Source organism: Carassius auratus, chromosome 34 (genome assembly GCF_003368295.1).
Source record: "Carassius auratus strain Wakin chromosome 34, ASM336829v1, whole genome shotgun sequence".
Taxonomy (NCBI): Eukaryota; Metazoa; Chordata; class Actinopteri; order Cypriniformes; family Cyprinidae; genus Carassius; species Carassius auratus.
Window position 1 is genome coordinate 14085589 of NC_039276.1, and position 14702 is coordinate 14100290.

General features: G+C 37.1%; 1 pseudogene; it reads left to right on the forward strand.

The window, feature by feature from the left end:
* The window catches only part of LOC113053818 (dynein heavy chain 7, axonemal-like), a 46635-nt pseudogene that overhangs the window by 17029 nt on the left and 14904 nt on the right, over positions 1-14702 (forward strand).

A 14702-nucleotide genomic window follows, 5' to 3' on the forward strand; every position in this document is an offset into this window, starting at 1 on the left:
AAAGACTGTTTTTTGGTGTTAACTCCTCGTCTCCTCGCTCCTCACTCCAGCACAGTAGGCGATTGGAACAACAGCATATGTCCAAATGTGCAAAAATGTACACTTCAACATATATATTAAATTCTATATGAACACTAATGAGAACAGGCTAATATTTCAACCCTCCCTCGAACCCTTAAGAATTAAAATTAGCTGGTTGTGCAAGAAACGGCACTTTGGTTCACTGATTCTTTATTTACATTTATTAATAGCAACATCCTTCGGTAACAAAGGATTCATTATATTTTGACAGATTAAATGTACATTGTGCTGCTGAAAATAGAACCTTAAGCCATGTTTCTAACATTGGGATTACTCACTGTCCTAAATAACTAAATATTGTGTGTAAAGAATAGGACAAGCAAGAAAGGAGTGACAACTTGTATTTTACTGGAATGAATGCATGAAGACTTTTACACTTCTGAATGTGTTTATAGTGTGACTGAAATATTAAAGCCACAAAAATAAATCTCACAGAGCTGAAATAGGCAGAGGAGGAACCTGACCTTGCAGCTCTCACTCGCTTTTCTCGTTGTGCCAAATTTGAATAGCGCCTGCTTGTGTCATCTCTACTGTTCTCAGAAATGAATACGCCTGTGTCATTTTCACAGCAATCTTTGCACCATCACACCCGAGAGTGCACTCTTTTGCCATCTTGAAATTACTTTTGGAGACAAAGCCATGCTCTAAACCCCTGAGGTCTGAGTTGCAAATGACTGTGATGGTAAAGAATGAGCAAAGACAATGGGCTGAATGCCACTCTCCCCCTGGAGACCCTGGAAAAGTGACAGCACAAGCAAATCTTTTATTGAGTGTCAAGGCTCTTTCTCTCCCTGTGTTTAACATGTCACAGCTAAAGTTTCCAGAGGAGAATGAAGATATTCTGTAGCTGAGATCTATTATTGATGTTAAACTCACAGAATTTCTGGCTCATGACCTTCCATTATTTGAGGAAAACATCTTGATCAGTATTTTCTACATATACCACAAATAGTTCAGTCATAAAATGTATGTGTAGTTTTCCAATTAATATTCTGTAACTTATCAGTCATTGTGAATCTGCCCAGGACATCACTTCTGATCTATTCCCTGGAGTCAAACTTCCAAAACCAGACTACAGTGTGTTGCTTGAGGCTATTAGGGAAAACAACTCTAAGATGAACCTGCAGGTCAGTGACTTCTTTGCCGAGAAGATCCTGCAAATCTGTGAAATGATGATTGTGCGTCCCGGCTTCATGTTTGTGCGCAGCTCTGCATGACATCTGTGAGAAGGTGCTGTAAATGGACAACTAAAAACTAAACCAAAAACTAGTGCTGCTCAAATATTCACAGTGGGAGTATTGTCTGTTACATAAGATTCAAACTTTTCTTCTTTTATCCTACTTATTGACCGTTTTTGAGTGCTTTTTTTCTGGTACCCAGGATGTGAACTCCCAAAGACTCAAAGACTCCCACATTTCTCAAGCAGTTCCAACTGGGTGTGAATTTGTATCACAATACCACAATACCAACTGTTATTTTTGCATAATAGCTTCACTTCAACACTTTAAAGGAAATGTGATTTATTGTGTTTTCAGAGAACAGTCAACACATTTAGTGATGGTATTGCTATAAATCACTGCACTGAAGTGCATTCATACAAATGCTAATATGATGTAATTTAAAACAGTGCTTCAAAAAGTTGCGGAAATGTTGGGTTATAGTCTCAGTCAAAACTTAACCTTATTCGAATGCAGAAACTGATGGAGGAGAACAGGAGATATCACTGTTTTCAACCCAATGTCTGTCAGCTATAGAGCATTTTACCACTTCCCTGGTGCATTTACCATTCCAGGCATCTATTTGTCCATCCATTTATCTATGCATCTATACCTCTATCCATCCATCCATCCATCCATCCATCCATTGATTAATCTCTCCCTCCCTCCCTTCATCCATCTATACCTCTGTCCCTTCATACATCCATCCCTACGTTTATCCATTTCTCTTTACATCTGTTTCTACATTACTTTAATCCCTCCCTTCCTTTCATCCATCCATCCTTTCATTTTTTAGCCACCCATACATTTATCCCTTCATGCATCCCTCCCTCCTTCTATGCATCAGTTATGTTGTTTAATTCTCTATGACCATCTGTTTATCTATCCATCCAACATCCCTCGCTCCATAACATTTATTGCTTCTCAGCATGTGCACATTGTGTAAGAGTAAGACATTGAAAAGTTTAAATGTCTCTCCATGTACAGAAAAATTTGTTCAAGTCACTACTAGATACATACATAACAATGAACATCAAATTCACTGCCATCAATTTAAAGCCATATATATATATAAAAAAAAATAACATCAACAGTGCCATCTGCTTGAAATATGCAGCTCTTATATTTCTTTCACCATAGTAACACTAAGCCTAAATCTTTTCACTAAGCCATCTTTTACCCACTGACTTTGATGTTGTTCAAAATGCAGTCACATACCCGCAATCTCAAAGGATTACAGTTTGAAGCTTTGTTTCACTGGCTTATAATAGAAATGTTTATGTTAAAACAGTTGTTGGCAGAAGACACCGTAGAGAATAGTCTTTGACACAGCAAGACATTGGGGAACAAACCTAGATCTTCTAATAGGTGTAATTGAGGACTAAAAAGGAAAATAATAATCAAGATGGGTATCAAATGTTTGCTTCACACTTAGTTTCATATTTGATAGCTGCTGTTTTTGCTCGAGGCTATGACGGCATGTTACAAAATTGGGGTTGTTATAGAGGGAAAAAAACTTTCATTGGAAAGAACTAGTTTAAAACATTGCAAGCATTTTAAGTGTAAACTAATGTCACAGTGTTTAAATTTTTGTATAAATAGTTTTTTCTCTGACTGGGGAAATGTTAGTTAACCTAATTATTTTCTCTTCAAACATCCAAGATTATCCAGATGTCTTCAAAGATGAGCCTTATCTTTAAACCCATGGACCTGCAGGTGGCACCAGCCACGGTAAGATTACCATTGAGTGTGCAGAATTCCTTCAGATACTGCAGCAGTCCAGATATGATACATCATAATCTGTGGCATCTTTTTTTTTTTTCTAAAACAAAGTAAAATACGACAAATAATAATAAATACAAAATATAAAAAATATACTCTCTGCTGCATTTCCTCACAATGGAGCAAACTTGTGGCTTAAAACAAGTTTGTGTTTTTTAATTTAGCTATGGGGTCACTCCACGACATGTCGTCATTCTTCTTTGTTTATACAAATTCAAATGTCAGAGTTTGTTTGAACTTTGGAACACAGTGAAATTCAAACGAGTTTGCGTTTCCAGTGTCTTACCTTTGCAAGCCTTTGAATGGAAGTCAACAGAAAGAAAAGTGTGACCTCCCCTTTAGATTGTTGAGTTACTTTAATATGAAAACCATATGATTAAAGTGATATTCAAAAGTGAATTTTTATTTACTTTTACATTTTACTAAATATATAAATTTCATTGGACACACATAAAAAAATAAAAATAAAAATAATAATAAATGATTTGCTCTTGTTTCAACACTTTGTGTACAATTTAGTTAATAACAGCCTCAACCTTAAAAAAAAACTCCATTACATGCCATTAGAAATACCGTGACAGGCTCACAGTACAAGTAAGATAGAAACACTGTAACGATCACAAATCTTATTGAAAAACTTAATCCACTTGTTTCTAACTTCATTTCAGTAGGCATTTACAAAATATTTCAAAAACATATGCCTTTAATATATTCCACCTACAAAGGCAAACAGTGCACATATTTATTTATTTTAAATACAGTACAGTCTAAAAAGGATGAAAATATATCCTCACATTTCCCAGCACATTTTGTTGTATGTTTATCAGACTAGACATCTCTGAGGCTGCCTTTGATGTTTTGGGTTGCAAAAAAAAAATCAAAATTGGCCATCAAATGGTATTGTTGTTGTCATTTAGCAAACCTGTCAAAAGGGACTTTCCAATTCACTGGCAATAACACACCCACATCACGCTTCCCCCCTCTCTCAGCCTACTCAAGAATGGCATAATGGCATTTTGCTATTGGCTTTCTTTCTTTCAGGAACACCAACGCGATTTCCTCCCCTTATTTATCTCAGCGTCTTCTCCTAAGATGGCTTTGTATCTGACATAGCTTCTGCTTCACACATCCCGGCCTGAGGAAAACCTCTTATAGTTGTGGATCGCAGCTTTTTCTGGCCCAGTGTGGGCAGAAGGCTCAGATTCAAAAGAATGGGTGATGATGACAGAGATTAAACCAGCTCCATGTTATGGAGAAGGAAAGAGCGTGAAAATGTCAAAGTGTGTGATTTTGTGTTGTTGTCGACCATCACCAGATCAGATCAAAGTAGACACCAGAGCCAGAGGGAAAGAAGGAGGCAGAGATCACATTTGTGTGAATATCTTGTCTTGCTTTGACACAAAACAAAAGAGGTCTGGCTCTAGCATAAATCTTCCTTTGGCTTATATATGTCTCTCGCAATTTCTGTCTTGTTCTCCTCCATTTTATATATTAATGCTTAACTCATGTGGCTGCAAACTAGACCAAAGTTCAACGAGAATCCAGTTGAACAAGCTAACATGGTCTTGAGGTCATGCTTGTTCCAGATGTCTCCTCCGGCTTAACACCTGTGCATAAGCACCCAGTTTGCAATTCACTTACACCTCTACCATTCACATGGGCCTACTGTTGGAGCCGACAGCTGTTTCCATCACGCAACCTTGATGATGTGCAATTCATCAAACCATTAAGCACAGAAGACCTTTATCTTTTTAGTAACCCAGTGCAGCTGCCATACAGATGAATAAAATGCAATTTGTTTGAACTATGCACCATTCCAGATGGCTAAGTAATATATACAAAGTTTGAATGTCCACATCCTTTAGAAAGGACTACTGCGGCAATGAGTGCTGTTTGTTTGCATCTTTGTGATAGTGAATTTTATATATTTACGAAAGTCACATTTTTTCTCAACCTTGTTTGTAATTTTCCGTCTAGCCATTGTTAAGCTGTTATTTATTATCTCACATTGAAAACCAATATCAAAGCATGTCTTGCGTACTTTTAAGATAACTTTGCCCAGTATAATGGCATATCACTAATCATCTAGCCATGGGTTTTTGGTCTGGATTAATGGTGTGTGTTTTGTGTGGCCATTCAGGAATTATCTCCTACATCCAACACGAGCCGGGTGAGGTCTCTGATGAATCTGATGGACTGCATGATGGAAGAGTTTAGAGAGGAGAGCTAGAAGAAGGGGATGAATGAGAGAGCTGTCTTCTCCTGGCTTGAGGTGAGCAGATACAAAGTAAAAATGTTGAATTGTGGAATGTTGTATACTTAAGGTGTTGTATGCTTAAGCTTTCACTATGTAGCAGAAATTGATCCACACTTCTGCTGAGAACACACTGAGGCAGTTCACTAACAACCAAACAAAATGTCTTAGCAAACACATAGCAATGTCCTAGCAACCACACACAGCACATAAGCTTTCATTTTGATCTCATGGCTAATGAATTAAAATGTATCTTGTTTAGCTTTACTTAGTCCTCACAAGCAGTTTAGTTTGTGATGTCCACTGCAAATTAGTCTTTTAAATTGTTACTTGCTTTAGTGCCCTGAAAGGCCAAACTTAAGGCAATTTTTGCAATTGTTGTACTGTCTACATTTCTCCTTCTTCCACCTGCTCCTTTGAGACAGAGATCATATCAGAAGATCAAAAAGTGTCAACAGACAGCGAGTCTTATTGATTCATTAATTACTGTAGCTGGTGCAGGACCAATGCTTAAATCTCCCTCCTCCCAAATAGAAATGATTTTATTCGCTTCATCAGGGTATTGCACTTAAAAGTTTTTTTATGCCGAAAGAGCACAAACCATTTTGTCTCAAATCAATGGAGGCAGTGTTTGTATAGATTGTCATTGCTGCTGCAGATTGATCTAAAGGTGCAATTAAGTTTATAAAGGAATAATTATGAATAATTGATTGGATTAGTAGTTCTGGGAAGGTCAGCAATGTGTTGTAGTGATTAAACACAGCAATTCTTTAATAATTACCATACATTCATCTTCTAAGTCCTTATATGATTTCAGTATATGGATTATTAGTCATTTAAAAAAATAAAGGACCATTTAAAATAAAGCATGGTTAATTGTTCTATATATAGTCAAAATATAGTTACCGGTTACAGGACCTAATGTATACACTGCCTCTTATCGGTTCACATACATTTAAAACTAAAGTCTAATTTACTAATTTACATGTAATATCACATATCCATTTGATGAAAAGTAAAGGTGCAGATTTACGTTTTTATTCTATGTAATGAAAAATGGGCAAATTGAAATCATTTTAAAGAATTCATAATAAACCATAGATTCCAAAATTGACACAATTTAAAGCATTATTAAATAAAGTATCTATATTATCCATATTGAGTACAATTGCATTATAGAAAAGAATTACCCCCCTTTAAAGAATCACATTTGGTTGCTTTGCAGCCTGAAAGGAAGACTGACAGTTTTTGTTTTATCCAGCTGTACACAGTGTAAATCTGTGGAATGAGTAAACACAGCTGGATAAAACAAAAACTGTGTCTGCAAAGCAACACAATTATTTTAAAGGGGGTGATTCTTTTCTATGCCCAGTGTATCTCCACTTTCCTGCAGCTTTTCATTTCTTCTCAAATGTTTCCCAGTCTGGCGTTCTAGAAAGCAATTGTGCAATTCTGATATCCAGCCCGGTTTAACCTGGTCTAATTTGCCAATTTCATGCCTCATTAAATGCTGAAAATGTAATTTAATAGAGAAAAAATGGATTACCCCTTGCTTACATTTTTCTGCTCTAGATAAAAGCCTTTTCTGAACAGACAGGACCATGAACAAGCCCAAAATTCTTTTGTGGTGTATATAAAGCTTCTACAAAGAGAGCACCAAAGATCACAGGGTGTCACGATGGTGGAATTGAAAACAATGCAGAGTTAATATACTCTGCAACCATAAATAAAATGGTTTAGAATGAACAAATGATGAAGACATTAACAGGATCCAGTCAGTCATGAGTAAGGGGCATGAGTTGAAATGTTAATTTTTTACACTTTTTTCAATTTTTTTTTAAATAATAAATTGTTGTATGGAATTAACACATTAACTTGACTCTCCTAGTTTAGAATATTTTGTGCATTCTGTGATATATTTTGTAGTTACTGCATTATTCTGATTGTAGCATGAGGAGGGTTTACTGAACCAAGACGTCAAATTTAAACGCTGCTGAGTTCTATAGAAGTCTATCGGACTAATCTGCACGTTGAAAAATAACGCCAAAGGTATACCCAGTGCGTCAAAAAAGTGACGCCAGATCCCTTGACCATGCGTCAGACATTTGACGAGTAGGGATTGAGACTGTGTTGTTTACTGCAATTCAGAGCAATGTAATGATTAAAACTCAGTTCAGTATTAATCATCAACATATGCACAAAATTACCCTGTGGCTCTTTTTCATAAATAATGAGTTTCGCCAGGCAAAACACAATAGCAAACGTTGTTACCTTGCTTTCGGATGCTTGATGTTTGGGAATGCAGTCATGTGTTAAAATTATGGAAGGTGATTATACCAAATTATTTTGATGATGGACTTTGATTAAGACATTTCACAATTAATAAAATAACATCTATGATTGTGTGAGATGAGATTGGTGGGCTGGTTAAGTTATCCAGTCACATGATCTGTTGAGGCGAAATTACATGACTTCACACTGAGGAATTAATTTGTGTTTTTCCATCATAGTTTATGCGTCTTTTATTTATTTATTTTACATTTTTACATTTTATGTGCATCTTGGTGTTTCCATCCAGTGTATTTTATGCAATATCCTAAAATGTGTATAAAAATAGGTGGATGAAAAAAATACTATAAGTCTTACACAGTTTATGAACTGTGACAATATACTCGTATGTTTAAAAAAGTGTTTATCTAAGATGTTGTGGGAGAAATCACCCCTTTCACACTTTCAACAGATCATTTGCTTTGAACAGAATGTTCTGTCATCATCTTCCCATCTCATGCAGCTCGAAACTCATTGGGACATGCTGCTTGAGACTTTTTTGGAATATAAAAGAAGTTTACTAGTATTACATATTTAGTTAGGTATTGAACTTTTGTCCCTTGCCCACTGAATGAGAAGCGTACCACTAGACAAAAATCACCTACATAAAGGTGTGTCTTTTGATCTTTGTTATGGCCTAAATTAACAAAATTTATACTAAACTAAATGTATAGCTTGTTAAATCGAACAAAACAAACAATGGATATGAGCCGAACATATGAATGTGTCACAGAAACTCGATGTCATTTCCAAGATAAAAATCCATGCCTTTACTTACTCCAATAACAAAGAAAACAACTTAAACAACCAGATATTAAAGGGGTCAAATGATGCAATTTCAAGTTTTCCTTTTTCTTTGGAATGTTACAAGATCTTGGTGCATAAAGAAGTTATGTAAAGTTGCAAAGACTAAAGTCTGAAATCCAAAGAGATATTCTTTATCAAGCTCCCACAAGTAGGGAATTCCCTCTTAAGGCCACTTAGGGACTCAGAATAAAAGTTACAATCTTGTATAAGCTCACCTATGGCACCAAATGAAACAGGACTGCCACAGGTGCCCCTGTTCAAAATTAAATGGGTGCATGACGCAGCTGTCTCTACTTCCACACCACATTGTCCAGCTGAGCATGAATCCTCTTACATGATCTTATACGTGTATGCATTGAAGGATGACATGTCATCAGATCGTGATAAATTAGTCAATGGTTCGAGACCAACTGTGGCCCACTGCAGATCCCTGCACACTTTTCCACAAAAGATGAACATACTCAGTGCTCTTGTTTGGGTTGGTGAAATGGTTAGAATGTCAGTCGACTGGAGATCCATCAGTCAAACAGCTTCACCTATTACTGGAATCATTAGGTTTTCTAGGTTTAAATACACGTGTGACACAAAAAACTCAAAATCTTTTGCGTCACAATGGTGATGTGTGCCGGACCATATAGTTTGGAGTTTAGACATAAGCTCTTGTGATTTGAAAAGACTGTAGAGACTGAGTAATGTTCAAAAATGTGTACTCACTTCGTAGGACCCTCTGCATCCTCTTTCCATTTCATTTCTTCACAATTTCCCACTTGTGATTCTTTAGCCAAATTTTAAAGGGCTCTACATCTTTAAAGGATTCTACATCTAGCGAGTGTGAAATGTCTGCAGGTGCCGATGACTTCATCACTCTCATTTAGAACATGAATATTAAATCATCGTTTTTCACATTCTGCCACATGGCTCTTTTAGAGAGTTTTAATGAATGAAAGAGATTGTATGTGTCAGGCTTAAGTGGAGCAACTCACAGGCTCCTCAAACTATAATAAATGAGGCCACTCTGAAATGTGCATATATTTACATCAATTAGTTGACACATGGCTGTTTCCTAATAAGAGCTTTTATGTTGGTTATCCATGTTGGTGATTTTCATCCTTTAAGTAAACTGTTAAACTATAAAGAGAGATAACTCATCCATAGTGCAGAGGGCAGGTTTTTTTTTTCTTTTTTTCTTTTCTTTTTTTTTTTTTTACCACACATTCAGTTTGCTTGCTGCCCAGTTATTTTGAATTGAAAGCATAATTATGTCAGGTGCAAAGGGTTAAATAAACCATTTTATGGACTATGTACTATTTATAGCATCCTTTATAATGGCAGTGCCTGGCTCAGAGTAGAAACAGTTTTGCAACACTCAACACAGTTGGAAGTGTTGATAAAAAAAAAAAGAAAATATTTTGATGCAACATCTGTGCTGACTAGAGCTAATTAAGTGTCTCTAAATCCCCCACAGAACTTTTTTTTTTTTTTTTTTTTTTTTTCAGAATCATCTGGAGAAGGATGTGTACAGTCAAACAACAGCAGCACAGACCCAAAACTTTATTACGTCTAAACTTGTTAAGAAAAGGAAAGGAGTATTTGGCCCTCCTCTGTTAAAGAAATTGTAAAACTCATTTTTAAATACATGTCACATTTTTACCTGCTTATAGATTTCCATTTCCCAAACCGTTCGCCAGCATCACGTCTCAGATCATTAGTGCCACGTCTGTGTACCAGGCCACTAAGAACCTCCTACCAACCCCAACCAAGTCCCACTACCTCTTCAACCATCGGGATATTTCCAGTGTCATCCAGGGAATCTGCTTATCACAACCAGAGACTGCAGATGACCCTACATAAAACATAAAACACCTATGGTTGCATGAGGTAACTGCAAGCATAGCTTTATAGGTCATATCATAAGTAAGAACGAAAAACTAATGTAGAACACACCTCTGATGCAGGTCCTGGGTTTATTATGAGTGCTTAGTGCACCCGTCTGATTGTGCATGGATGGTGGACTTCCTGCAGGAAGTTTCCAAGTCTCACCTGAAAGAAGACTTCCATCAGTTTTTCAAGCATCTGGACAGTGACGCAGATGGTCATGTAACTAAAGATGACCTTCGGGCCTCATGTTCTGTGATTTACATGACCCCAAGGGTGGTGAAAACCCATCTTGAAGAGTACAGAAAAAAATAAAATATAATAATACATACACATTTACACACCTCGGTTCTCTAGCCAACCCTTCACACTTTTTACAAAAAAATCAGAAATCAGGCATTGTTTTATATTTTACTTTTTTTTCTTCCCTGTATTTTTTTATAATGAATAGATTGAGGAATACTAAGAAAGTGTATGTCTAATTTTTACAAAAATGAAGGGGGAGAGGGTAGAGAATGATGCCCCGGGTCGCTAAAGACCCGAGGTATGCATTTATGGGTAAACATGTTTTTAGAGTATGTGGTACTGGCCATGATACATATTGGCCACACATTCAGAAGCCGCCTGAAACATTTCCCTGCTCTCATTAACTGCTGCACGATTGACTGGTTTCAGGTTTGTGTCAATGTGAACGGTTTTAGTATCATTGATTAACTATTTAGTTTGTATTCAAAATTTTGGTAACACTTTATATATATATATATATATATATATATATATATATAAATCTAATGCTCAAAAATAAGTTTGAATATGCTTGAAAATCCTCAATTTGCAGCATACGCCACATTGCTTTTCATTCATTATTTTCGCAAACAAAACCTGATTCAATCTCCTTCATTTCTCCTGAAGCATTTGAAGGAAAATTGTCATACCGGAAACAGGTTGATACACAATAAAAAAAAGCCCATTCAGAGGGCTCAATGTGAAATAATGCTCACATGTTCACCAGGCTCCTCTGATTTTAGGTGAAAATCACATGTAGAAACCCTGCATACAGTCAGATCACAGATCACTCCCATTCTCCCTCACTGTTGAAAATTAGAGCAGAATGGATTGTTCCTCACAGCCCCTACTGAGAGTGCTTTGTTTAAAGAGTTAAATGATCATCCCATTACCCAGAGCCTTGGGTAGCCCCTGTCTCTCAGACAGTGATGAAGGTCCTACAGCACACATCAGCTCTCCATAACGTGAAGTAAATGTACACAACTTAAAACAAAACATCACGCAATGTAAATAAATTGTCACAGAATAAGAATATGTGAATAACTCAATTTTGACAAAAATGTCAGATAGAACCTTATAATTCCAAGGGGACGTAATGTAGTTATTTTAGTAGGCTACTTCATTATATTATATTATATTATATTATATTATATTATATTATATTATATTATATTATATTATATTATATTATATTATATTATATTATATTATATTATATTATATCATTTAACATTTTTTTGTAAGTAAGCAATTTTTTATGGCTTTAGTTTCAGTTGATTTTGTGTTGATTTTACCTTTTCAAAGCATAATATAAATGTTAAATAAATAAACTACAGTTGTTTTGAAGGATTCAAGAATGATTTAATGTTTAATTTTGCATTGTTACAGTGAAATATTAAAAGCATAATGAATTATTATATTCCAAAAGAGCTGGCCAGGAGATGCGCTGCATGCTGTGGTGTCTCGTTTCTTTGAAATGACAGACCCTGCTCGTGAAGGCTGCATCAGCATGTGCAAGAGCTTCCACATATCCACCATCAATCTCTCTGCATGTTTCCTTTCTGAGCTGCAATGTTGTAACTATATGTCTCATCTCAGCTCATCTCTATGTTTAAGCATCTACTCCACTGATAAAGAACAGAAGTCATCCTGCTCTTAGAGGCTTTGCATTAGAATCACTGACTGATTAGATTTGAATAATTAGGTTGTGTTCACATTTTGGGATGTGAAGTCTTTGTATAAGCCTTATTTTTCCCAGTGATGATGATGTTGTTAGTGGAAGCAGTGTGAGGTCATGAAGCTAAAGAGTCAGAAGTTGCAGTCGGCTGCCACTCAGGTGTCCACAATGCAGGTAGAGCTGGAGGCCCTTTAGCCTCGTCTGCGTGTTGCCAGTAAAGAGGTAGAAGAGATGGTGGTGGTCATCCAGCCAGAGTCTGTGGAGGTGTCCAAGACAGAGTAGGTGGTCCGTGTGGATGAAGCGGAGGCTAATGAGCAGGCAATGGCTGCCAAAGCCATTAAAGATGAATGTGATACCGATCTGGCAATTGCGTTGGCTGCTTTGGACATGCTCACCCCACAGGTCGAAGGAAACTATGATTGACTAATTATTATTTATGTTGCATACAAAATGTTTATAGCAACAAAGAGCTCTCAGATTGTTTTTGGCCAAAGAAACACATTCTAGCAGGAGTTAAAGATTTAAATTCATTTACTCAGTTTAATGTAATTAAAAAAACTTTATGACTTTATTCTAGCTGTGGGAGACAAAATAATATGTTTTGTGACCATTGACCACTGGATGTACAAAAAATAAAAAAAATATATATATATATTAATTCAGAATATCTTCATTTGTGTTTCACAAAAGAAATATGTCTCTTGGCGACTTCATGAAAATTCTAAATATGTACTTTTTAAACTATTGCATACCACCAATATCCAATAAATTAATCTGTCACCATCTGTAGGATATAACTCTAGTTAAATCCACGAAAAATCCTCCAGCTGGTGTCAAGCTGGTGATGGAAGCCATCTGCATCCTAAAAGGTATAAAACCAAACCGTATCCCAGACCTCTCAGGCTCTGGCAAGATGGTGGAAGATTTCTGGGGCCCGGCAAAAAAACTGCTAGGAGATATGAAATTTCTCTTCATGAGTACAACACAGACAGTATTCCAGCCAACTACATGAGCGTCATCTGCAACAAATGCATCACCAACCCAGACTTTGTGCTGGAGAAGATCCGCACAGCCTCTGCTGTGGCTGAGGGGTTTCGTAAATGGGTTTGTGCCATGGACTCCTAACATAAGTGATTTATAGCTGAACAAACTAAAGGTGTAGCAAAGGTAGTGGCCCCTAAAAAGGAGAAGTGGGCACATGCAGAAGAGAAGCTGAAGGTACCCATGGAGAGCCTCCAGAAGAAACAGGCTGCTTTGAAGGAGGTCCAGGACAAAATTGGCCAAACTACAGGAGACCCTGGAAGCCAACAAGAACAAAAAGGCTGACCTTGAAAGTCAGGTAAGCAGAGGACAGTAGTCAAAAAAGAGGCTATATAAGATTCTGACATTCAACAAACGCTTCACTACTGTTCCTGAAAGCTTGCATATTACACTATGTTCAACTATTTTTTGTTGACATTCTCTGTAACCTCCTCCAGTGCAGCCCAACTCTGTTAAAATGTCCGTTCTTTGCTGGAAGTTTTTTTTTTTGTTTTTTTTTGTAGGAATTTAGTTTGTGTTTTTACATCAAGAGAAGTTGAGGGAATGTTTTCCCTTTCTTCTTTGTTTACTTTCCTTCAGATCATTTTTTATGTTCGAACTTTGAAGTTGTAAGAGTGATTTGTTTCTAAACCCACAGAGAAAATACACACACGCACGCACACACACACACACACACACACACACACACATACACACGCACGCACACACACACACACACACACACACACACACACACACACACACACACACACAATGTTCTCATTTGTCTGTAGATTCTGCCTGTCAGTTTAACATGTGTTTGTGTTAGTGTTTGGGTAAACCAAGCATCACCAAGGCCCTTCTGCCATTTTCTGCCCTATTTCACTTGCTTTCATGTTCCTTCTATTCTCCACCAGACCCCATCTCCCCCCCCCCCCACCCGCGTGTTTGTAATTCAGGTTGTCTGTTTTCCCTATTGGAGGGCAGAAATTGTTTATGCCATGCTCTCTCAAGCATGGCCAGAATCAAGGCACTTGAATTCACTAAGGCAAATCTGTTATGCGGTCCCTGAAGCCTCACTGGAACGGTCTCTTTTAAATTGTTTTCTCACTTTGGGATGTGAGTTAAAAAGCACAGAAATTATGGAGGAATCCATCCCAGAGGGCATAAAGTGTCATGATGCCAGATGCAGCAGTGTCACAAAGAATTAGTGAAGTACCATCACAGGGAGTGAGTAAGATGTTTGGATTGTTCAGTGATTGTGCTGTCAGCTTCCAGTCCAAGGCGCTGAGCTCCCATCACTCTCTGCAGTAGCTCTGCAGGCTCACTCTGTCATTTCAAACAAAGACTACGTTCCTCTGGTGCCAAACTGGGG